At 42.4% G+C, this 25,907-nt stretch overlaps 1 protein-coding gene across 1 annotated transcript in view; it reads left to right on the top strand.

Annotated features, from left to right (window-relative positions):
- Nucleotides 1–20,642: 20,642 nt before the first annotated feature.
- The window catches only part of LOC115206369 (nuclear GTPase SLIP-GC-like), a 35,931-nt gene continuing 30,666 nt past the window's right edge, over nucleotides 20,643–25,907 (top strand). Inside the window, exon 1 of the mRNA XM_029773227.1 lies at nucleotides 20,643–20,704. The gene's annotated coding sequence lies outside the window, so the exon portion shown is untranslated. The remainder of the gene's footprint in view (nucleotides 20,705–25,907) is intronic.

Raw genomic sequence — 25,907 nt, 5'->3', positions numbered from 1 at the left:
ATTTTTCTGTTTAGTGAATTGGTCTGAATTTTCATATCTTATCACAAAGTCCTTTATTACACAGATATTTGAAAAGTATGTCTGCTATTGAATGGATGCATATTCCTTGAGCAATTACAATTATTCAATTGTTTATTTTTATTTTAGTTTACCAATCATATGCTGATGGTTTATTTTCATTAATTCAAGGGATTGATGTGTCTATTGTTTCATGCTTGACTTTTTAAACCTTTTGTGTAGTAATATTGGTTAATCATTTTATACATGTTTTTATGCAGAAATACAATATCTGGATATGTTTCTTTCCAAATGACCATTTAACCAAAATGCGTAAATGATGTTGTTATAACCTAATTTTCTATTGTTGAGTATTGTTGAGTATTGTTTAGTGTTGTTGAGTATTGTTGAATGATTCCCTGCGATGTCCATTGCGGGGAAAGGTGAAGTTTGAAAATCATGTCCTCTTATGGGTTTATTTCTCAATAAATAATGACTATAAATAGTTATGGTGTGGTGATTCCCTTCACATGAAAACAACAGGGTGTGGTGTTTGGGGTTTAATGATTGTATTGACATAATAGCTACTACATTTTTTTATTTATTTTATGTAACTAGGCAAGTCAGTTACAATGACGGCCTACCCCGGCCAAACCCTAACCCGGACCAATTGTGCGCCACACTATGGGACTCCCAATCGCGGCTGGTTGTGATAGAGCCTGGAATCGAACAAGGGTCTGTAGTGACGTCTCTAGCACTGAGATGCAGTACCTTAGACCGTTGTGCCACTCTGGAGCCCGGTATTTACATGATAAATACCAATTTTCAACATGATTAAAATTCATTTTCATTGGTCTACATTTATTATATCAATGTACAAAACAAAGCACTTTGTCACAACCGTCGTTGAAGGGGGACCAAAACGCAACGGGTAAAGTGCTCATCTTATTTTATTAAAGAAAACACTTAAACAAACGACAAAAACAGTCCAGTAAGGTGCACAGACTATACTAGAAACAACCACCCACAAACACAAGTGAAAACAAACACAAGTGAAAACAAACACAACTGAATGTGGCCTCCAATTAGAGACAACAACAACCAGCTGCCTCTAATTGGAGGTCATTGCCAAAACTCACATAGAAATAGAAAAGCTAGATTTAAACATAGAAATAAGAAAACTAGAACCTAAACCCACAATACCCAAACACACAAAACAAACACCCCCCTGCCACGCCCTGACCAACTATAATGACAAATAACCCCTTTTACTGGTCAGGACGTGACAGTACCCCAACCCCCAAAGGTGCAGACCCCGAATGCACCTTAAACAAAAACCCCACAAAACAACCCCAAACTTAAAGGGAGGGAAGGGAGGGTGGCCACCGTCAACAATGGTCCCTGTGCTACACCCCCCCCCCCCCCTCCAAATCCTCCCAATACGGAGGTGGCTCTGGCTCTGGGCGTAGCTCCCGTTCCGTAGACTCTAGGCTGGGGAGCGTCGCTGGAGCCTCCTGGCTGATGAGCGTCGCTGGAGACTCCTGGCTGATGAGCGTCGCTGGAGACTCCGGGCTGGGGAGCGTCACTGGAGACTTCGGGCTGGGGAGCGTCGCTGGAGACTCTTGGCTGGGGAGCGTCGCTGGAGACTCCTGGCTGGGGAGCGTCGCTGGAAGCTCAGGGCTGAGGAGCGTCGCTGGAGGCTCAGGGCTGAAGAGCGTTGCTGGAGGCTCAGGGCTGAGGAGCGTGATCTCCTGGTACAAATTCAATTAAGGCATCTGGTTTGATTACAGATCCACCTTCTAACTGTCATTAGAGCTTGTGGCTTTCTCCTATGGAGCACACATTATAGATCCACCATCTAACCAGTCCCACAGGACTGTCATTAGAGCTTCTGGCTTTCTCCTATGGACCACACATTATAGATAGACCATCTAACCAGTCCCACAAGACTGTCATTAGAGCTTGTGGCTTTCTCCTATGGACCACACATTATAGACCCACCATCTAACCAGTCCCACAGGACTGTCATTAGAGCTTGTGGCTTTCTCCTATGGACCACACATTATAGACCCACCATCTAACCAGTCCCACAGGACTGTCATTAGAGCTTGTGGCTTTCTCCTATGGACCACACATTATAGATCCACCATCTAACCAGTCCCACAGGACTCCACCCCCCCACCTCTTGTTCCTGTTCAGTGATCTCTGTGTGGCTGCAGACAGCAATCTGTCATTAGGGCTCCTGGCTTTCTCCTATGGACCACACACACACACACACACACACACACACACACACACCAACACACACACACACACACACACACACACACAGCCAGCAGATTCTCAGATACAGTCACACATCAGAATCAACAACAGTATGTTTTAGGCCAGAGTCAGTATGTTTTAGGCCAGGGTCAGTATGTTTTAGGCCAGGGTCAGTATGTTTTAGGCCAGGGTTTGTATGTTTTAGGCCAGGGTTAGTATGTTTTAGGCCAGGGTCAGTATGTTTTAGGCCAGGGTCAGTATGTTTTAGGCCAGGGTCAGTATGTTTTAGGCCAGAGTCAGTATGTTTTAGGCCAGGGTCAGTATGTATTAGGCCAGGGTCAGCATGTTTTAGGCCAGGGTTAGACAGAGATTGTGTGACATACTGTATAAACCAATGTTTTTCCATGGGGCTCATATGTTGCTTTGAAAAGCTTTCCTTTGAAAAGTTAAATCATGTTTTGTCTTAGTTTACTTTTCTAAGGGATTCTACACTTGTTTTTGTGAGAGTGACAGGGTTAAAGGCCCTCTGTTGTGATTCGCTTATTTGTGTGACTGACAGTTAAAAGTCCCTCCCAGTGTGTTGTGGTTGGTCTAAGTCTGTGATTGACAGGTAAAAGGCCTCCCTGTCCAGCTGCAGCAGAGCCAGCCTCTCATCCAGGGGCAAAGAAATTGTCATATTGAGCCATATGCACACACACACACACACACACACACACACACACACACACACACACACACACACACACACACACACACACACTAAACAGACAAAACACACACACACCTTGGCAGACCATGAACAATGTTTGGTGCCCAAACTGTTGTGCCACACCAACTTCCAGTAAATTCTAAATCAACGTCTAGCTTTACTCACATTCTTGGGGGAGGTTCTTGACATCCATACGATCTGACCTGGTTTATGGAACATAATCTTTCCTCTGAACCATCTTTTGAATGGGGAGATTATTAGAGGTCTATTCAGCCAGATCAGTTCAGGGCAGGTCTACCATGTCTGACTGTTTCAGAAACTTCCTGTATTCAAACAACTATGACACATACATTCAGCAGTAAATCAGCAGAAGAACCCTTTGGAACTATTTTATTCAAGAGCAGGATGAGGATGATGAGGATGATGAGGATGAGGATTGCATTGTTCACTGTAAAAAATGACTCATGGGCTTAGTAAATATTGCAAAAGAAAATCAATAATTTTTACTTAAAATAGTAGGATTTTGGTGTTACTTACATTTTGGAATATAATACTTAATTTATATGTGTTGAAAAAGACTGGCATTTGCAAATAAAAATCCAAGGTAATATGCTGCTACATTAGAACAAATATTTCTAAGTAACAACCAACAACTTAAAAATATGATATTCAAAGTATCATTATTATGTTGGACTGACATGTTAAATCTAGTTCTGAATGTCAATTGAACATTTCAACAGACTTTGTCTTGATCTTTCTCCTCTGGAATGGCCATGCGGCAAGTAAGGACCAAATTATAACTTGGAATGTAGTTTGGATCTCTACACATATTTTCGATGAAATTTCGAAAATATTTGTGGAAACTGTTAGATAATATTATTAAAGTACGAAAAGCCTTTAGCTAGCTATATTGCCTGAGCATGTTATATTTGCACATTGATAAGCTAGCTAGTTATAGGCCGTTATGTCTATAGTTAGCTAGTGGTGGGCATGCTGCTAGCTAGTAAGTTAGCAGTGCATTTTATCGTTTTCGTGTTGTTTCTAACCTTTGTCATTTTTGTGTACATTTTATATTAACCGAAAGAGCTATGTAACATATTACCTACCTTGCTTACCAAAAAATGTATCGTCAGCAAACATTACAGTAGAACTGAACACGTGGTGCCCATGCAATTTAATGTTTGCCTACTAGGCAAGCTAGCCAGGCAGAGATAGGAACGAATAATACGTAGCTAGCTATCTAGCTACACCTAGCTATCTAGCTACACCTAGCTATCTAGCTACACCTAGCTGTCTAGCTACACCTGTCCTTGCAGAAACCTTGTTGTTCACTAGCTATCTAAAGCTGAAGTCAAGTTTTATTTTCCTGATATTGTCATAGATTTTAATGCAACTCCTCTTCTTTAGGTAAAGTTATAGGTATTCACGTATTCAGACGTTCCTGAGTACTGGGTAGACCATATTTTCCAGAATACATTGACAAGGTATGTAAATATATTCAAATGTCTGTGTGTTTTGATTGTAGCTCACATTCGGGCTTGTAGGGCGCTATGACGGGATCCAGAAATGTAAACTGAATACACGGTACCCCTCGTACAGGATACGCAGGATATTTTTATTACAGTAACCCAACATTAGTGTGAACAATAGGTATTAGATATATACTGTATTTTTAAAGAAACCAAATGGAGTGAACAAGTTAGGCAACAAAAAGTTAACACGGAATTTTGGAAAATAAAACAGCAAAAGTATTTCATAGGGCCCTATTGGTGTTTTACACAATGCGTTGTCGCCCAAGCAGGTATTGACAATGTGTGTCTTCCTTATTTTAGAATGAGATAGCATATGGGATGCGTTAGTAATAATGTTTTAAGCTTATATATACACACACAAATAATTGATTTTGTCTTAATTCCGTAGGGATCAGGCGGCACATGCAATGTAAGATCTGCAGTTTTGCTGCATTCAAACAAACAGAACTTTTGAAGCACTATAGACTGAGGCATGGACATAATCGAACACTGCCCTGCCTCCACCCAGATTGCATCTGTTCCTTCAAATCATGGAGTTCCCTTAATGTACATTTTTCGAGGCAACATGCAATTGACAAGTCAGTAAGGCCAAGATGTACAGTTGAAGTTGGAAATGTATATACACATTAGCCAAATATATTTAAACTCCGTTTTTCACATTTCCTGGCATTTAATCCTCGTAAAAATTCCCTTTCTTTGGTCAGTTAGGATCACCACTTTGTTTTAAGAATGTGAAATGTCCGAATAATAGTAGAGAGTGACTTATTTCAGCTTTTATTTCTTTCATCACATTCCCAGTGGGTCAGAAGTTTACATACACTCAATTAGTATTTGGTAGCATTGCCTTTAAATTGTTTAACTTGGGTCAAACGTTTCGGGTAGCCTTCCACAAGCTTCCCACAATAAATTGGCTGTATTTTGGTCCGTTCGTCCTGACAGAGCTGGTGTAACTGAGTCAGGTTTGTAGGCTACCTTGCTTGCACACGCCTTTTCAGTTCTGCCCACAAATGTTCTACGGGATTGAGGTCAGAGCTTTGTGATTGCCACTCCAATACCTTGACTTTGTTGTCCTTAAACCATTTTGCCACAACTTTGGAAGTATACCTGGGGTCATTGTCCATTTGGAAGACCCATTTGCGACCAAGCGTTAACTTCCTGACTGATGTCTTGAGATGTTGCTTCAATATATCCACAAAACCTTCCTACCTCATGATGCCATCTATTTTGTGAAGTGCACCAGTCCCTCCTGCAGCAAAGCACCCCCACAACATGATGCTGCCACCACCGTGCTTCACGGTTGGGATGGTGTTCTTTGGCCTGCAAGCCTGCCCCTTTTTCCTCCGAACATAACAACAGGTATTATGGCCTAACAGTTCTATTTTTGTTTCACCAGACCAGAGGACATTTCTCCAAAAAGTACGATATTTGTCCCCATGTGCAGTTGCAAACCGTAGTCTGGCTTTTTTATGGTGGTTTTGGAGCAGTGGCTTCTTCCTTGCTGAGCGGCCTTTCAGGTTATGTCGATATAGGACTCCAGCATCTTCACAAGGTCCTTTGCTGTTGTTCTGGGAATGATTTGCACTTTTCGCACCAAAGTACATTCATCTCTAGAAGCATCTCCTTCCTGAGTGGTATGATGGCTGCGAGGTCCCATGGAGTTTATGCTTGAGTACTATTGTCTGTACAGATGAATGTGGTACTTTCAGGCGTTTGGAAATTGCTCCCAAGGATGAACCAGACTTGTGGAGGTCTACCAAAAAAATTCTGAGGTCTTGGCTGATTTCTTTAGATTTTCCCATGATGTCAAGCATTGAGACACTGAGTTTGAAGGTAGGCCTTGAAATACATCTACAGGTACACCTCCAAATGACTCAAATGATGTCAATTAGCCTATCAGAAGCTTCTAAAGCCTTGACATCATTTTCTGGAATTTTCCAAGCAGTTTAAAGGCACAGTCAACTTAGTGTATGTAAACTTCTGACCCACTGGAAATGTGATACAGTGAATTATAAGTGAAATAATCTGTCTGTAAACAATTGTTGGATAAATTACTTGTGTCATGCACAAAGTAGATGTCCTAACCGACTTGCCAAAACTATGGTTTGTTAACAAGACCTTTGTGGAGTGGTTGAAAAATTTGTTTTAATGACTCCAACCTAAGTGTATGAAAACTTTCGACTTCAACTGTATTTGGTACCTTTGCATCTTAAAGGATTCGATAACACAATCCGCATTCTCTGGGCGACTTTAGAACTGGAGTCGTATAAAAACATATTGACCATTCAAATACACAAGTCCATGAAGAGGAGGAAACTTTAGGAGAACCAGAATTGCAAAAAATTGGTCACCTTTTGCTCAAATTGGAAAGTATTTACAACGTGTCAAACAAGTGTATCAATGAGGTAGTAGAGGAACTGCAGTTCATATCGTGCTCTGTGTCAGGTCCAGTCATAAAATACATTGTTAATTCCTGTTTAAGGAAACATTGCTGTGTTATTGACAATTACATAATCTCAGATTTGATCCAAGATGTCTGTGAGACAAATCCCATGAGCACAGTTTTAGGGCCGAATGGACCCCTCGCCACACCGTACAAGAGGAAGCAGTTTTTTAAGAAAAACGTTTCTGTGGTGGAGCCGGTAGAATATATACTTGATGCAAAGAAAGGAATAAGCTTTCAGTATGTTCCTATTCTGCAGTCACTGTTACAAGTATTGAGCAACAAGGACATTCAGGAGAAAGCTTTAAAAAGTAGGCCTACGAGTTTTTCTCGATACGAGCCTTTTTATGATGGCACACATTTCAAAGAAAATGACTGATTATCAGGGGATTAATTAACCCTATCTTTACTTCTCTATGTTGATGACTTTGAAGTGTGCAATCCCCTTGGAACATCCCGCAAAAAGCATAAAATCACAGGAGTCTATTGGGTGTTGGTAAATGTCCCATTACAGTTTAGGTCTACACTCAAGTCTATTTACTTAGCTGTTCTCTGCAAGGATGTTAAAACATATGGATATGGGAAGGTGCTAGAGACACTTTTAAAAGATCTTGCACAATTGGAGGAGGAATTACTTTTTATTCCTGTGCTGGGAAAGATACTGAAGGGCACTGTTTTTTTGTGTGGCGGCAGATAATCTTGGAGCCCACTCTATTGGTGGATTTGTAAAATGTTTTAGTGCAACGCATGTCTGCAGGTTCTGTTTGGCTGAACTATCTGAGATCCAGGTAAAATAAATGAGAACTGGGGCATTCCAACCCAGAACCAAGCAGCAGCATTCCGAACAAATACAGACAGTTTTAGAAAATCCCACCTTAATACATTGCTATGGTGTGAAAAAGCAGTGTTCTTTGACTGAAAAACTGAAAGAAAGGAATCCTGCCTCCGGAACTGGCATTGTGCTTAAAGGTTTTAATCAAGAATAAATATTTTACTCTGTTGGAACTCAACAATCTTATCACACAGTTCCCCTATAAGTGGAGTGATAAAACTGACTGCCCACAATCAATTCCTCTTGACTTGATGAATCCAAGGAAAATAAGTATTGGAGGAAATGCTCATGAAAACTGGTGCCTACTGCGTCTGCTTCCATTCATTATAGGAACTAAAATACCCGTAGGTGAACCATCCTGGGAAATTCTTATGGACCTCAAAGATATTGTTGAACTTGTGGTTTCACCAATTCACATAGAATAATCAATTTGATACCTTGACAGCAAGATATCTGAGCACAGGCATAGATTCTTAGAGGTTTTTCCTCAGGATAGTCTTATCCTGAAACATAATTTCATTGAACACTACCTGCAGCTGATGAAGGCATTTGGACCCCTTACAGCTTTTTGCAATATGCGCTTTGAAGCTAAACACAGCTTTTTTTAAGCGGATTGTTCGACAGACCAACAGCTTTCAAAATATTTTGCTGTCTCTTGCAGTGAAGCATCAACTAATGCTTGCGTACCATCTGCATGGCACCAATCTTGTCAAGCCTGCCCTATCTGCCACAAAGCTGTCCACTGTTGCTTTGGAAGTGTTAAAGGATGACATAAAGGAAGCGGTACAATTTTCTTTTCCAGGTGACACTTTTGTTCAGATGGCAAACACATTTTCCTGCAATGGTACCAACTACTCGGTTGGAATGATCCTAACCTACGGATCCACTGGAGGTCTACCAGACCTTGTTGAAATGCTTCTAATGATCGTTGTTCATGATGAACTTGCTTTTAGTAGAACCTTTTGAGGATCTCAAGACCCATGCCAAGTCTTTTCAGTTTCCTGAGGTGGAATAGGCTTTGTCGTGCCCTCTTCACGACTGACTTGGTGTGTTTGGACCATTCTTGTTTGTTGGTGATGTGGACATAGCATTCTGGCTCTCAGATCATCTTTTGTCCATATCTTTTCAGAATTTCTCACTAAGATTAAGGAAGAGTTCAGAAGAATTACAACTGTTGCTCTTGAGTCCACCTTTATGCAGAAGCTGGACGAATTTACACCAAAACTATTGGACTTGTTTAAGTCAAAAGGAGGTTCTGTAAAGGCGGACATGCAGAAACTCCTTGAAGTTATGTATGGGGTATGCACAGAAACACCTTCACAGTAGTATATAGGTTATACTGTGTATTTATTTGACGGTATTAAATGCAATTATTTGTGTAACATCATATTACAGTGCAACACCATCCAAGAAAGAAGAGACAGTGTGATCGGTGGCCTGATCATATACCTCGGCAAGAGGGTTGAAGACCTTATCACAGAATACAAGGTAAAGGTTTTTATTTTTGTATCCTTATTTATCTCTAAATTAGGTATCTTCCCTCTCTCTCCTCTCAAGTTGCACAGTTAAGCTAGTAGCCAAGTCTGTTATTTCTTAATTTTTTTCACTCAGGATGCTGACGACACCATGATCTGAGAGGACCTCGTTCAGCATGTGATGAAAGTGTTCACTGTGAAGGATCTGCACCAGAATATAGAGCATGGGATCTGCATTGAAGGAGCAGAGGTCCTGGCTGGTACACAGTCATGTACGTTGCTTATGGGTCTCATCTATGGCTTAAATCTAAGGTACCCCAAAGAACTGAAATATACCTTTCAGGTGATCCAACAAGTATTCTTGGAACTTGATGATCTCAGGACCTCCCCAACGGTCCAAGCTCTAAAGATGAAGTTACTTGTTTTCAGAGATATCTAAAGATATATATGAGAACTCTCAAAGGGCCACTCACAAACGGTGGTCTAAACCCTACACAGTAAGCTGAAAAGCTAGTTGCTAGGTGGTATAGGAGCTACAGTTTACATTATAGTCTTTGTCAGGTGAAGTCATAAGAGACATTGTCAATTCCTGTTTAAAAAACAGCTTTGTTTTAAAACATACTCCATATGCACTAGTGGATATCTGAGATGAATTGTCAGGTGCAAGCTATCTGGATGTAACTTTACCTAAGGAGGCAAGGTGGAGAGTTATACCCAGAATGCTTATACCTGTCAAAATAATATGTCCATATGGGCTTCACTAGTACAAATGGAGTCAGGTTTAAGGGACAATTTGGCATATATTTTGTAACAATATGTGCAATGTATGTTTTGAAAACCTATGTTTTGGTTCGTCTAAAACAGTTTGAATGAGGTTGTATTTGAGTTAAAGTTCATATTGTGCTTTGTGTAAAGTCTATTAAGACAAATCGTCAATTTACGTTTCTGTTAAAATATTGCTATGTTGTTAAGGGCCACACAGACCACCAGATAATTCTTGCCAAACTGCACAAGATGTGAGGTCAAAGTGCTAATCCCAAACCATCACCTAGAATATATGCAGTTGTGAAGATCTAAAATTATTTGTGGTCAGGTGCAAGCCATCTGGATGTAACTTTACCTAAGGAGGCAAGGTGTAGTTATACCCAGAATGCTTACAGATTACAAAATACGATTGCCTAAGGAGTAGGGTTTGAGGGGCAATTTGAGATTGAAGTTTGAAGAAATAAAAGTGTGGAAGTTTGCGGTTGAACACTGTTGTTTCTTTTTGCATATTCCCTTGTACAGAAATAATAATTTTCAGGAGATTATCCAAAGTATATTGAGGTAACTTTCTGCATCAACTTTTGAAGTATAGTTGTGAATATATATTTGAGTAGTAGGAACCCAATTTAAATACATTTTACTAACCTGAGTACCATAAGTAACTGAGCAAAAAACATTTGTAGATTAAACATAGAATATAATGATACTGAGTAAAATCAGCAAATTAAACGTCCAATATTAGTTCTGTAACTGATTACATTAAGTATATCAAACTTATAACATTAGTTCTGGGACGAAGGATTTAAGCAGGTCAAACAAAAAAAACTGTTCTGAACTTGATAAAATTAAGTTGAATGAAAGGAATTTTTGAGATCCAGTTAGTTGATTGCACTTCATATATTTGAGTTTGTAATACACTAAAAGCGAAGTATATTATACTTAAAATATCCTCCTTGTTGGATTTACTTAAAAAGCTGATGCAAATAGTTACCTACATTTTTTTAAGTAAAAGGGGCATAATATTTTTTACAGTGTTGTTGATGTTATTATTAACTATTGTTACTACCATTATAGCTATTAATATGATTGTGTTATGATTACTACAAATGTTAGTATTTTTACTAGTAATATAATTACTAATTGGTGAAGATCACAAGGGAAGAATTGGTAGGATCTTGGTAGTGACTACGGTATTGATGATGGTGAATGTAGTTGGCAGTATTGGTATTGATCATATTGATTTTCCAACAGCAGTAATGGTGATATTTTTATTATCATTATTGCTACTATTATTGCTAGTGTTATTATTATCATTATTGCTACTATTATTACAAGTATTATTATTGTCAATGCTGTTAATGGTGAAGACCACAAAGGAATATGGTAGAATATTGGGAAGATTACTGCTGTTAGATTGTTATTATTTTGTATGGGTTATTACTCATATGAGTATGACTATTATCACAAATAACCTGTTGGGGGTAGGGGGCAGTATTTACACGGCCGGATAAAAAACGTACCCGATTTAATCTGGTTACTACTCCTGCCCAGTAACTAGAATATGCATATAATTATTGGCTTTGGATAGAAAACACCCTAAAGTTTCTAAAACTGTTTGAATGGTGTCTGTGAGTATAACAGAACTCATATGGCAGGCAAAAACCTGAGAAGGTTTCATGCAGGAAGTGGCCTGTCTGACAAGGAGTCGTTCTTCTTGTCTCTGTTTATTGAAGAGTGGGGATCTTAGCTGTAACGTGACACTTCCTACGGCTTCCATAGGCTCTCAGAGCCCGGGAAAAAACTGAACGATGACGAGGCAGCCTCTGGCTGAAACACATAATCGCCTTTGCCAAGTGGCGGATAAGAGGACAAAGGAATTAGGCGCGTGCCCGATTCGACCCCGTGCTGTATTTTCTTTCGGCTGTTTACCTAATTGCAGACTCCCAGGCGGGATATTATCGCTTTTTTACGAGAAAATTTACGAGAAAAATGGCATAAAAATTGATTTTAAACAGCGGTTGACATGCTTCGAAGTACGGTAATTAAATATTTAGAAATCTTTTGTCACGAAATGCGCCATGCGTGTGACCCTTATTTACCATTCGGATAGTGTCTTGAACGCACGAACAAAATGCCGCTGTTGGAACATAACTATGGATTATTTTGGACCAAACCAACATTTGTTATTGAAGTAGAAGTCTTGGGAGTGCATTCTGACGAAGAACATCAAAGGTAATCAAACTTTTCTAATAGTAAATCGGAGTTTGGTGAAGGCTAAACTTGCTGGGTGTCTAAATAGCTAGCCCTGTGATGCCGGGCTATCTACTGAGAATATTGTAAAATGTGCTTTCACCGAAAAGCTATTTTAAAATCGGACATATCGAGTGCATAGAGGAGTTCTGTATCTATAATTCTTAAAATAATTGTTATGTTTTTTTGCGAACGTTTATCATGAGTAATTTAGTAAATTCACCGGAGGTTTGCGGGGGGTATGCTAGTTCTGAACGTCACATGCTAATGTAAAAAAGCTGGTTTTTGATATAAATATGAACTTGATTGAACAAAACATGCATGCATTGTATAACATAATGTCCTAGGGTTGTCATCTGATGAAGATCATCAAAGGTTAGTGCTGCATTTAGCTGTGGTTTTGTTTTTTGTGACATTATATGCTAGCTTGAAAAATGGGTGTCTGATTATTTCTGGCTGGGTACTCTGCTGACATAAATAATCTAATGTTTTGCTTTCGCTGTAAAGCCTTTTTGAAATCGGACAGTGTGTTAGATTAACGAGAGTCTTGTCTTTAAAATGCTGTAAAATAGTCATATGTTTGAAAAATTGAAGTTTTCGGATTTTAGAGGAGTTTGTATTTCGCGCCACGCCCATCATTGGATATTGGAGCAGGTGTTCCGCTAGCGGAACGTCTAGATGTAAGAGGTTTAAGGAGCCTTTTGGACCTAGACTTGGAGCTCCGGTACCGCAGTCTCTGACTTGGGTGACTGGAGTCTTTGATCATTTTTTGGCCTTTCTCTGACACTGCCGAGTATAGAAGTCCTGGATGGCAGGAAGCTTGGCCCCAGTGTTATACTGGGCCATGCGCACTACCCTCTGTAGCGCCTTACGGTCGGATGCCGAGCAGTTGCCATACCAGGCGGTGAACAAACCGTTCAGGATGCTCTCGATGGCGCAGTTGGTGCAACGTTTTGAGGATCTGAGAAATCGTCCCACCTACGTAACAGCCAGTGGAATCCTGTGGCGCGATTTTCAAATACCTTAGAAATGCTATTACCTCAATTTCTCAAACATATGACTATTTTACACCATTTTAAAGACAAGACTCTCGTTTATCTAACCACACTGTCCGATTTCAAAAAGGCTTTACAACGAAAGCAAAACATTAGATTATGTCAGCAGAGTACCCAGCCAGAAATAATCAGACACCCATTTTTCAAGCTAGCATATAATGTCACATAAACCCAAACCACAGCTAAATGCAGCACTAACCTTTGATGATCTTCATCAGATGACACGCCTAGGACATTATGTTATACAATACATGCATGTTTTGTTCAATCAAGTTCATATTTATATCGAAAACCAGCTTTTTACATTAGCATGTGACGTTCAGAACTAGCATACCCACCGCAAACTTCCGGTGAATTTACTAAATTACTCACGATAAACGTTCACAAAAAACATAACAATTATTTTAAGAATTATAGATACAGAACTCCTCTATGCACTCGCTATGTCCGATTTTAAAATAGCTTTTCGGTGAAAGCACATTTTGCAATATTCTAAGTAGATAGCCCGGCATCACAGGGCTAGCTATTTAGACACCCACCAAGTTTAGCCCTCACCAAAGTCAGATTTACTATAAGAAAAATGTTATTACCTTTGCTGTTCTTGTCAGAATGCACTCCCAGGACTTCTACATCAATAACAAATGTTGGTTTGGTTAAAAATAATCCATAGTTATGTTCAAATATCCTCTGTTTTGTTTGTGCGTTCAAGACACTATCCGAAGTGTAAAGAAGGGTGACGCGCCCGACGTGTTTCGTGACAAAAAATGTCTAAATATTCCATTACCGTACTTCGAAGCATGTCAACCGCTGTTTAAAATCAATTTTTATGCCATTTTTCTCATCAAAAAGCGATAATATTCCGACCGGGAATCTGTGTTTTAGTACAAAGAGAGAGAAAATAAAAACATGGGGTCGCCTCGTGCACACGCCTCAGCTCATTGTCCTCTGATAGACCACTTACCAAAGGCGCTAATGTTTTTCAGCCAGGGGATGGAATGACATCATTCAGCTTTTTCCCGGGTTCTGAGAGCCTATGGGAGCCGTAGGAAGTGTCACGTTACAGCAAAGATCCTAAGTTTCCAATTAAAAGAGTCAAGAAGCCCAAGGAATGGTCAGAGAGGGCACTTCCTGTACAGAATCTTCTCAGGTTTTTGCCTGCCAGATGAGTTCTGTTATACTCACAGACACCATTCAAACAGTTTTAGAAACTTTAGGGTGTTTTCTATCCAAAGCCAATAATTATATGCATATTCTAGTTTCTGGGCAGTAATAATAACCAGATTAAATCGGGTACGTTTTTATCCGGCCGTGTAAATACTGCCCCCTAGCCCTAACAGGTTAACAGTAAAATCCTGAACCCCTGCCAGTACATGAAGTACTGCAGGCCCCTCACCCGGCGTCTCGAGTCCAGAATGGCCCGTATAGTGTACGCCGGGGACCCCCCGATGTCCAGAGGGGGCGGAGGGACCTCCGGCACCTCACCTTCTTGCAGGGGACCAGCTACCACCGGCCTGAGGAGAGACACATGAAATGAGGGGTTAATACGGTAATAGGAAGGGAGTTGTAACCTATAACACACCTCGTTTATCCTCCTCAGGACTTTGAAGGGCCCCACACGCTGCGGCCCCAGCTTCCGGCAGGGCAAGCGGAAGGGCAGGTTTCGGGTCGAGAGCCAGACCTTGTCCCCCGGTACGAACACGGGGGCCTCACTGCGGTGGCGGTCAGCACTTCTCTTCTGCCATCCACCGGTTTGCTTGAGGGATTCCTGGACGGCTCTCTAGGTCTCCTTGGAGCGCTGCACCCACTCCTCCACCGCAGTAGCCTCGGTCTGACTCTGGTGCCATGGCGCCAGGACCGGCTGGTAACCCAAAACACACTGAAAGGGTGACAAGTTAGTAGAGGAGTGACGGAGTGAGTTCTGAGCCATCTCCGCCCATGGAATGTACCTAGACCACTCCCCTGGCCGGTCCTGGCAATACAGCCGCAGAAACCTACCCACCTCCTGGTTCACTCTCTCCGTCTGCCCATTACTCTCGGGGTGATAACCGGAGGTCAAGCTGACCGAGACCCCCAGATGCTCCATAAACGCCTTCCATACCCTGGACGTGAACTGGGAACCTCGATCAGAGACGATATCCTCCGGCACCCCGTAGTGCCGGAAGTCTGTAGGGCCGTAGGGAGACCGGGCAACGGGAGGAGATGGCAGGACTTAGAAAACATAATCCACAACAACCAGGACAGTAGTGTTCCCCTGAGACGGGGGGAGATCGGTCAGGAAGTCCACTGACAGGTGAGACCATGGCCGTTGTGGAACGGGGAGGGGCTGTAGCTTCCCTCTAGGAAGGTGCCTAGGAGCCTTACTCTGGGTGCATACCGAACAGGACGTCCATACCTAACGTCCTTAGCCAAGGTGGGCCACCAGTACTTCCCCCTGAGACCCCGCACTGTCCTCGCCACACCAGGATGACCCGAAGAGGGTAGAGTGTGAGCCCACCGGCACGTACTTGTGACCAAGCGGCACATACTTGTGACCCGTGGGACACTGGAGGCGCGGGTTCCACCCTTAACGCCCGCTCGATGTCCGAGTCCACCTCCCATACCACCGGTGCCACCAGCCTAGAGGCCGGAATGATGGGAGTAGGATCGATGGGCCGGTCCTCCGTGTCATAGAGACGGGACAGCGCATCGACCTTCGTGTTCAGGGAGCCTGGTCTATAGGAAATGGTGAACCTGAATATTGTGAAGAACATGGCCCACATTGCCTGACGCGGATTCAGTCTCCTAGCTGCCCGGATATACTCCAGATTCTGGTGGTCGGTCCAGATGAGAAAAGGGTGCTATGCCCCTCAAGTCAGTGTCTCCACACCTTCAGGGCCTTTACCACCGCCGGACTGAGCTTCTTCGAAAAGAAAGCGCAGGGGCGGAGTTTCAGTGGCGTACCCGAGCGCTGTGATAGCACGGCACCCACCCCAGCCTCGGATGCGTCCACCTCCACTATGAATGCGAGAGGGGTCCGGGTGCGCCAACACGGGTGCCTCGGTGAACAGCGCCTTCAACCTATTGAAGGCTCTGTCAGCCTCTGTTGACCACCGCAAACGCACCACCCCCCTTCAGCAGTGAGGTAATGGGGGCCGCTACCTGGCCAAAACCCAGGATAAACCTCCGGTAGTAATTGGCAAACCCTAAGAACCGCTGCACTTCCTTCACCGTGGTTGGAGTTGGCCAATTACGCACGGCCTTAATGTGGTCACACTCCATCACCACCCCCGAGGTGGAAATGCGATTACCCAGGAAGGAGACGGCTCGTTTGGAGAACACACACTTCTCAGCCTTGACGTATAGGTCATGCCCCAGCAGTCTCCCAAGCACCATGTGCATCAGAGACACATGCGCGGCGCGGGTGGCGGAATATATCAGAATATCATCGATATAGACAACCACGCCCTGCCCGTGCAGGTCCCTGAGAATCTCGTCTACAAAGGATTGAAAGACGGCTGGAGCATTCTTTAACCCATACGGCATGACGAGGTACTCATAATGGCCGATGTGGTACTAAATGCGGTTTTCCACTCGTCTCCATCCCGAATACGCACCAGGTTATACGCGCTCCTGAGGTCCAGTTTTGTGAAAAACCTTGCTCCGTGAAATGATTCCACCGCCAAAGTGATAAGAGGTAGCGGGTAACTAAACCCCATCGTGATGGCATTTAGGCCTCTGTAATCAATGCACGGACACAGACCTCCCTCCTTTTTCTTCACAAAAAAGAAACTCGAGGAGATGGGTGAAATGGAGGACCGAATGTACCTGTCCCAGAGATTCCGTGACATATGTCTCCATAGCCAACGTCTCCTCCTGTGACAATGGGTACACATGACTCTTGGGAAGCGCAGCGTTTACCTGGAGATTTATCGCACAATCCCCCAGTCGATGAGGTGGTAATTTGGTCGCCCTCTTCTTACAGAAAGCGATTGCCAAATCGGCGTATTCAGGGGGAATACGCACAGTGGAAACCTGGTCTGGACTCTCCACCGATGTGGCACCGATGGAAACTCCCATACACTCCTCTGACCACCCCTGGAGAACACCCTGTCTCCACAAAGTCCGGGGATTGTGACTAGCCAGGCAGGGAACCCCAGCACCCCCAGATTCTGTAAGGCCTCTGGGCGTAGTGGGTGCGAAGTCAGGCGCAGGAAGCAGAGAGTACAGGGTAGTGCTTTTAATAGACACAACGGCGAACACAAGCCACCCCACGGAGATACTGGGCGCACACAAAAACAAAGTGCCCCAAACACTGGGGACTAAAACAGTCCGAGGACATCCACGTACAAGCACCTCAAAACATGAGCGTGCACAGAAGCAATTACACAAAAACAATCCCGCACACAGAGCAGGCGGGCCTACTGGCTAAAATAACCCAGCTAATCAGCCCAACACAAAACAGGTGCAAACAATAAACAGAAAGGGGGAAAAAAGGGGATCAGTGGCAGCTAGTAGGCCAGTGACAACGACCGCCGAGCACCACCCAAGCAGGAAGGGGAGCTACCTTTGGTAGGAGTCGTGACACTTCACCATGTTTTATCGAAATGTACAGCTGTGTATCGTCCGCATAGCAGTAAAAGTTAAGTTTACAATTGCCATTATCAAGAAGCAAAATATATAGTGAAAACAATAGTGGCCCACAACTGAACCTTGAGGAACATCGAAACTTACAATTGATTTATCAGAGGTCAAACCATCCACAAAGATAAACGGATATCTTTCAGACAGATACGATCTAAACCAGGCCAGAACTTGTCCGTGTAGACCAATTTGGGTTTGCAATATCTCCAAAAGAATGTGGTGATCGATGGTGTCAAAACCAGCACTAACGTCTAGGAGCTTCATGAGTGCAGTCTCAGTGCTATGATGGGGTCTAAAACCAGACTGAAGCATTTCATATACATTGTGTGTCTTCTGGAAGACAGTGAGTTGCTGTGCAACAGCTTGTTCTAACATTTTTGAGAGGAATGGGAGATTCGATACAGGCCGATAGTTTTTTATAATTTCTGGGTCAAGGTTTAGTTTTTTCAAAAGAGGCTTTATTATTGCCACTTTTAGTGAGTTTGGTACACATCTGGTGGATAGGTAAACGTTTATTATGCTCAACATAGGAGGGCCAAGCACAGGAAGAAGCTCTTTTAGTAGTTTAGTTGGAATAGGGTCCAGTACGCAGCCTGAAGGTTTAGAGGCCATGGTTATTTTCATGAATGTGTCAAGAGATATAGGATTAAAAAACATGAGTGTCTCCCTTGATCCTAGGTCCTGTGCAGACTCAGGACAAACTGAGCTTTGGAGAAATATGCAGATTTAAAGAAGGGTCAATCATTTGTTTTCTAACGATCATGATCTTTTTTCGTCAAAGAAGTGCTGCAGTGAAAGCCATCCTCTCTTGGGGAATGCTGCTTTCTTAGTTACCTTTGCGACAGTATCAATCTTTTTGGAGGATTGTTCTTGTTCTCCTCAATTAAGTTGGAAAAACAGGCTGATCGAGCAGCAGTAAATGCTCTTCGATATTGCACAGTACTGTCTTTCCAAGCTAGTCGGAAGACTTCAAGTTTGGTGGAGCGCCATTTCCGTTCCAATTTTCTGGAAGCTTGATTCAAGGCTCGGGTATTTTCTGTATACCAGGGAGCTAGTGTCTTGGAACACATTGTTTTTGTTTTTAATGGTGCGACTGCATCTAGGGTATTGAGCGAGGTTAAGTTTAGATCCTCGGTTAGGTGGTAAACAGATTTTTATACTCTGACGTTGGGTAACGGGAGGGAGTCTTGCAGGTAATCAATGAATCTTTGTGTTGTCAGAAGGTCTAAGCAAATTATTTGTTGCGATTTCAAACTTAATAAGATGTTGGACTGATAGTCCAGAATTATGAGGGAAAACATTTAGGTCCACAATATCTATTCCACGGGACAAAACTATATCAAGGGTATGATTGTGGCAATGCAAAGGTCCCGAGACATGTTGGATAAAACCCTCTGAGGCGATGATGGCTCCGAAAGCTTTTTGGAATGGGTCTGGGGACTTCTTCATGTGAATATTGAAGTCACCAAAAATGTGAATATTATCTGCCATGACTACAAGGTCCGATAGGAATTCAGGGAACTCAGGAAGGAATGTTGTATACGGCCCAGGAGGCCTGTAAACAGTAGCTTTAAAAAGTGCTTGGGTTGGCTGCATAGATTTCATGACAAGAACCTCAAAAGACTGAATTTTATCAATTGAAATTTGCTGTCAAAAATGTTAGCCACATCTCCACCTTAGCGGGATGAGCGGGGGATATGGTCACTAGTGTAACCAGGAGGAGAGACCTCATTTAACACAGTTAATTCATCAGGCTTTAGACATGTTTCAATCAGGCTAATCACATGAAGTTTATGATCAGTGATTAATTCATTGACCATGACTGCCTTGGAAGGGAGGGATCTAACATGAAGTAGTCCTATTTGTGCTAAAGGAGCACTCCGTGTCTATAGTTACCCAGACAAAGTGCTTGAACCCTTGCTTTCTGTAGTATAACGTGTCACACATTACTTGTGAAGTGTAATCAGTAAGAAGGAGCAAGCTAACCTCTGTGGCAGGCAGGAATAGACCAAGAGGGTGCCCGGCTGATAAAGTGGAGCTCAGGGCTCCACTGCTAACTCAGCTCAGGGTAGGAAGACAGGGATGCCCCCTCAGGCTCATACCATGGGATAATCCAGGCCTAAGCATGTGGTGGGTGTTTAACCACCCTATGAGGTCAAGAGAAGAACCACAGGCAAAGACTACCCATGTGTGAGTGAAGCGAGTAGGTCCTTCTGGGAGGCGGCCCGTAGTAGTCACCTCGACAAAGTACAATAGTACAATTGAGCAGTTGCTGCAATAAAATAACAGGTGTGTTATCCTCTGTGTCCTAACGTACTTTGGCTTAAAAAGTACTAAAAAGTCAGAGGTGTGATGTATGAATGTAATCCCACAAAAACATAAACATTGAGTTATTTATTTAATGATTTTTTATGTGCACAATATAAAGACAAAACAATAAGCTGAGCGTTAAAATAAACGAAACGTGCATGTACAGGAGAGGTACAAAAATTGCAGAATAATAATGCAAAACGTAATGCAAAATAATGCAAAAAGTTGTTGCACTATCCCCCAGCCTTTGCTTCTGGGAAGGATACACTTTAGATTTTGCAGAATCGAGAGTGAAAGTAAAAAGTGGTCAACACCTGTACCTGTGTGTGAGACAGAAAAAGAGAAAGAGATAGAGAGACAGAGCGTCTTAGTCAGTTTAGCGGGCAGAACAGCAGAACGCCATAAAGGATTGACAAAGATGGGCATCATCATTTCTTGAGCACCTTTTTTCAATGTAAGAACAGAATCTATTTGTATTTCCATGTTTAATGTGTTATTCTTTCATGTGTACTGGTTTCTCTGGTTGAAATCAGCTGACACATGAAGATTCTCACACTGCTGTACATTTTGTGTGTACTTTTAGCAATGCTTTACTTATTTATTTTTATCCAGAAAATAACCAAGTAAATGCTACTTATCATAGTGTGGCATTACTGGGTCAACTCCTCAGCTAGCTGGAGATGGTAGATCAAGTTGAACCAGACAACAGGGTTTTATTGCCCTTTTAATACAGGCTATATGGCAGGGCTGTCCAAAACAATAAACGCTATCGCTCACTATAGCTAGCTAACTTGGTAGAACTTGATAAGAGTGGGGCTCTCCCATCCAGTACAGTTTGTCATCTGCCGCTCACTCGCTCTCTCTGTTACATTTTAAATTTAAATTTTAGTAATTTAGCGGACACTCTTATCCAGAGCAACTTATAGGAGCAATTAGGGTTAAGTGCCTTGCTCAAGGGCACATCAACGTCTTCCCGCTCAAACCCCATACCTCAGTGGCCTGAACTAGGTGCAAGTCCTCCCCCTATGATTTCACCATCAGCCATAAGCAAATAGAGCCCCATAGTGGAGGTGTCATAATACCCATAAAACATTGCGGTCAAACAGGGAAATGGTTCAAATAATTTTTCCACCATATATTTTTTAAATAAAGGCTGTGTTATGTGTAGGCTAACACTGGAGTGGCACTTTGATAACCTTGTAAATCTCTCTTTGACTATCAGCAGGGTCATTTGACATTGTGAAGGTTACTAGAGAAAAGGCAAAAAATGTGTGTTTGTTTGTGTGTGTGTGTGTGTGTGTGTGTGTGTGTGTGTGTGTGTGTGTGTGTGTGTGTGTGTGTGTCTGTTCGAGTGCGTGTGTGACTGTGTGCATGTGTGTGAGTGACAGAGAAAGAGAAGGAAGGGAAGTTATGAAGGGATGTCCATTTCTCAGGCACACGGGAAACAATGACCTCTTTCTCTGTTGTTTGTCAGTGATTGGAAAGGCCACCAGGGTGTTCTATTACAGTTAACACACCCCTCACTGTCTTATGTTAGATAGTGCCACAACTTTGTTGAGGTTAGAGTGTAGGAATGACACCACCTGTCAGAAGACAATGCACACCCCAGTTTACATTTAAAGGGGTTTTTACAGTTCATAAACAAAATTAATTATTTAAAAAGAAGGTACATTTTACTGGTTGTATGTTTGTAAATTCGACGGCTTGTTGAATGTTGACAGGTAGCCTGCTTTTGACAGTTAACTGTAAATCTGTTGAAACAAAAATGATACTTTGTGCATAGTACACTGAACAAAAATGCAAACACAACATTATGTGACACCTAGTGTCATAACCATGTCATAAACATGTCATAACCATGTCATAATGTGTCATAACAGCTGACATAACCTGTCATGATATGGTCATAGTACTGTCATGGCCCATATATTTACACCTGTGGTAAAATATATTGCATTATTTTATGGCTGGTTATGACACCTACCTAAGAGTGTCAAAACACACATTCACTCAAATTAGTATTTTTCCCTGCCAAGAAGTTTCCATTTGTTTGAAAGTTTGTTTCTTAAATGCTTTGTTGATTGTTGTAATGAATTCTTTACAGTCTTGTTTTTTTCATCATATTTTAAAATAACTGGTAGAAAATACACTTTAGTTTCTTGACAGTTTCTTGAAAAAACTTGTAGAAAATTCACTATACTTTACTTGTTTGACATCAATGTGTGAGCAATTACAATTATAATTTAATATGGTAAATAAAAAAAAGGTATACAACATAAACATACTGTTGACACGTAGGCTATGGTGTAATGGAATGATTTGCCTTGTGTGGTAGGTTTTGTGGGTTTTGACACTCTTATGTAGGAGTCATATCCAGCCATAAAATAACACAATATATGTCACAACAGGTCTAAATATATGTGGAATGACAGTGGTATGTCTATATTATAACAGGTTTTGAAAAGTTATGTCAGCTGTTATGACAAACTATGGCATGGTTATGACTGTGTCATAACGTGTTATGACACTTGGTCTCAAGTAAAGTGCTGCCAAGCTTATTTTTTTATTACACCCCTGTTAGTGAGCGTTTCTCCTTTGCCAAGATAATCCATCCACCTGACATGTCAAGAAACTGATTAAACCCCTCAGAGTCTACTGATCCACCGGTGCATCAATCTAAGTAACATCTGTTGTGGAAAAACATTGAGTCAAATAATTGCATAGATACCGGAACTTGTAGATTCAATTAGACTTTATCACAATCATAACAAAGCCGAGCAATTCCATGGAACAGCTAAATTCTCTAATCCCATAGCCCTGCCTTTGAAGTATTCTGTCTTTACTTAACGTATGGAATCCCTCCCTCAATACTAAAGGAACTCCTCTTAACCTTTCTCCACCATTATCTTTACATCTCAGTTCTTGCTTGTTTACGCCCACATCTGACAGCTGTATAGGTTAAAATGGTAGCGGGGCCCTGGTCCTATATGTTCCATTCCTTATATAGCCATTCTGTCTCAGCTGTCAGAGTTTTGCTCATCATCAACATTTTGTCAGTTTAACATATGTGTCACAAAAACCAAAACCACAGCTAAATGCAGCACTAACCTTTGATGACACTCCTAGGACATTATGTTATACAATACATGCATGTTTTGTTCAATCAGGTTCATATTTATATCAAAAACCAGCTTTTTACATTAGCATGTGATGTTCAGAACTAGCATACCCACCGCAAACTTCTGGTGAATTTACTAAATTACTCACGATAAACGTTCACAAAAAACACAACAATTATTTTAAGAATTATAGATACAGAACTCCTTTATGCACTCGCTATGTCCGATTTTAAAATAACTTTTCGGTGAAAGCACATTTTGCAATATTCTGAGTAGATAGCCCAGCCATCACGGGCTAGCTATTTAGACACCCACCAAGTTTAGCCCTCACCAAAGTCAGATTTACTAAAAGTTTGATTACCTTTGCTGTTCTTCGTCAGCATGCACTCCCAGGACTTCTACTTCAATAACAAATGTTGGTTTGGTTCAAAATAATCCATAGTTATGTTCAAATATCCTCTGTTTTGTTCGTGCGTTCAAGACACTATCCGAAGGGTAAAAAGGGTGACGCGCCCGACGCGTTTCGTGACAAAAAAATTCTAAATATTCCATTACCGTACTTCGAAGCATGTCAACCGCTGTTTAAAATCAATTTTTATGCCATTTTTCTCGTAAAAAAGCGATAATATTCCGACCGGGAAACCCTGTTTTAGTTCAAAGACAGAGAAAATATAAACATGGGGTCGCCTCGTGCACGCGCCTCAGTCTCATTGTACTCTGATCGACCACCATCCAAATGCGCTAATGTTTTTCAGCCAGGGGCTCCAAAGACACCATTCAGCTTTTTCCCGCCTTCTGAGAGCCTATGGGAGCCGTAGGAAGTGTCACGTTACAGCAGAGATCCTCAGTTTTCAATAAAGAGAGTCAAGAAGCCCAAGAAATTGTCAGACAGGCCACTTCCTGTAAGGAATCTTCTCAGGTTTTTGCCTGCCATATGAGTTCTGTTATACTCACAGACACCATTCAAACAGTTTTAGAAACTTTAGGGTGTTTTCTATCCAAATTATATGCATATTCTAGTTTCTGGGCAGTAGTAATAAACAGATTAAATCGGGTACGTTTTTTATCCGGCCGTGTAAATACTGCCCCCTATCCCTAACAGGCTAGCTTGAAAAATGGGTGTGTGATTATTTCTGGCTGGGTACTCTCCTGACATAATCTAATGTTTTGCTTTCGTTGTAAAGCCTTTTTGAAATCGGATAAAGGAGAGTCTTGTCTTTAAAATGGTGTAAAATAGTGATATGTTTGAAAAATTGAAGTTTTTGCATTTGAGGTATTTGTAATTCGCGCCACGCTATACCATTGGATATTGGTGAGGCGTTCCGCTAGCGGAACATCTAGATGTAAGTGTCACGGTTGTCGTCGGTGAAAGAGGACCAAAACGCAGCAGGTATGTATATGCTCATCTTGAGATTTATTAACTTCCAAAAATGAACGTACAACAAAACAAAAGAACGAACGAACGAACAACTACAAACAGTCTGGCCAAGCAAAGCTCAACACAGAACAATCACCCACAAATAACAAACACAAACACACCCTAATATATGGGACTCTCAATCAAAGGCAGATAGTCAACACCTGCCTTCAACTGAGTCTCCCAACCCCAATTAACACAACATAGAAACACACTCACCAGACTACACATAGAAATACGTAAACATAGACCATCAACCAAAAACCCGGAAATACTAAATCAAACACCCTTTAAACAAACACACCACCCTGAACCACACAAAACAAATACCCTCTGCCACGTCCTTACCAAACTACAATACTAATTAACCCTTATACTGGCCAGGACGTGACAGTACCCCCCCCCCCCCCCTTAAAGGTGCTAACACCGGAAGCACCTTTAAAACAAAAAACAAAACCAAAACAACAACCCCAAACAACAAAACAAAAATTCCCCTCTACTAAAGGGAGAGAAGGGAGGGTGGCTGCCGTCAACGACGGCACTGTGCTACACCCCCCCTCCCCAACCCACCTATATCAGGAGGTGGCTCCGGTTCTGGCCGTTCCGGGCAGTCTGGCCAGTCTGGCAGCTCGGGACAGTCTGGCCAGTCTGGCAGCTCGGGACAGTCTGGGCAGTCTGCCAACTCGGGACAGTCTGGGCAGTCTGGCCACTCCGGCAGTTCAGGGCAGTCTGGCCACTCCGGCAGTTCAGGGCAGTCTGGCCACTCCGGCAGTTCAGGGCAGTCTGGCCACTCCGGCAGTTCAGCGCAGTCTGGCCACTCCGGCAGTTCAGCGCAGTCTGGCCACTCCGGCAGTTCAGCGCAGTCTGGCCACTCCGGCAGTTCAGCGCAGTCTGGCCACTCCGGCAGTTCAGCGCAGTCTGGCCACTCTGGCAGTTCAGCGCAGTCTGGCCTCTCTGGCGACTGTTGACTGGCGGGCAGCTCTGACGACTGTTGACTGGCGGGCAGCTCTGACGACTGTTGACTGGCGGGCAGCTCTGACGACTGTTGACTGGCGGGCAGCTCTGACGACTGTTGACTGGCGGGCAGCTCTGGCGACTGTTGACTGGCGGGCAGCTCTGGC

Source organism: Salmo trutta, chromosome 1 (genome assembly GCF_901001165.1).
Source record: "Salmo trutta chromosome 1, fSalTru1.1, whole genome shotgun sequence".
Lineage (NCBI taxonomy): Eukaryota > Metazoa > Chordata > Actinopteri > Salmoniformes > Salmonidae > Salmo > Salmo trutta.
This window is presented reverse-complemented; position numbering and strand designations above follow the sequence as displayed.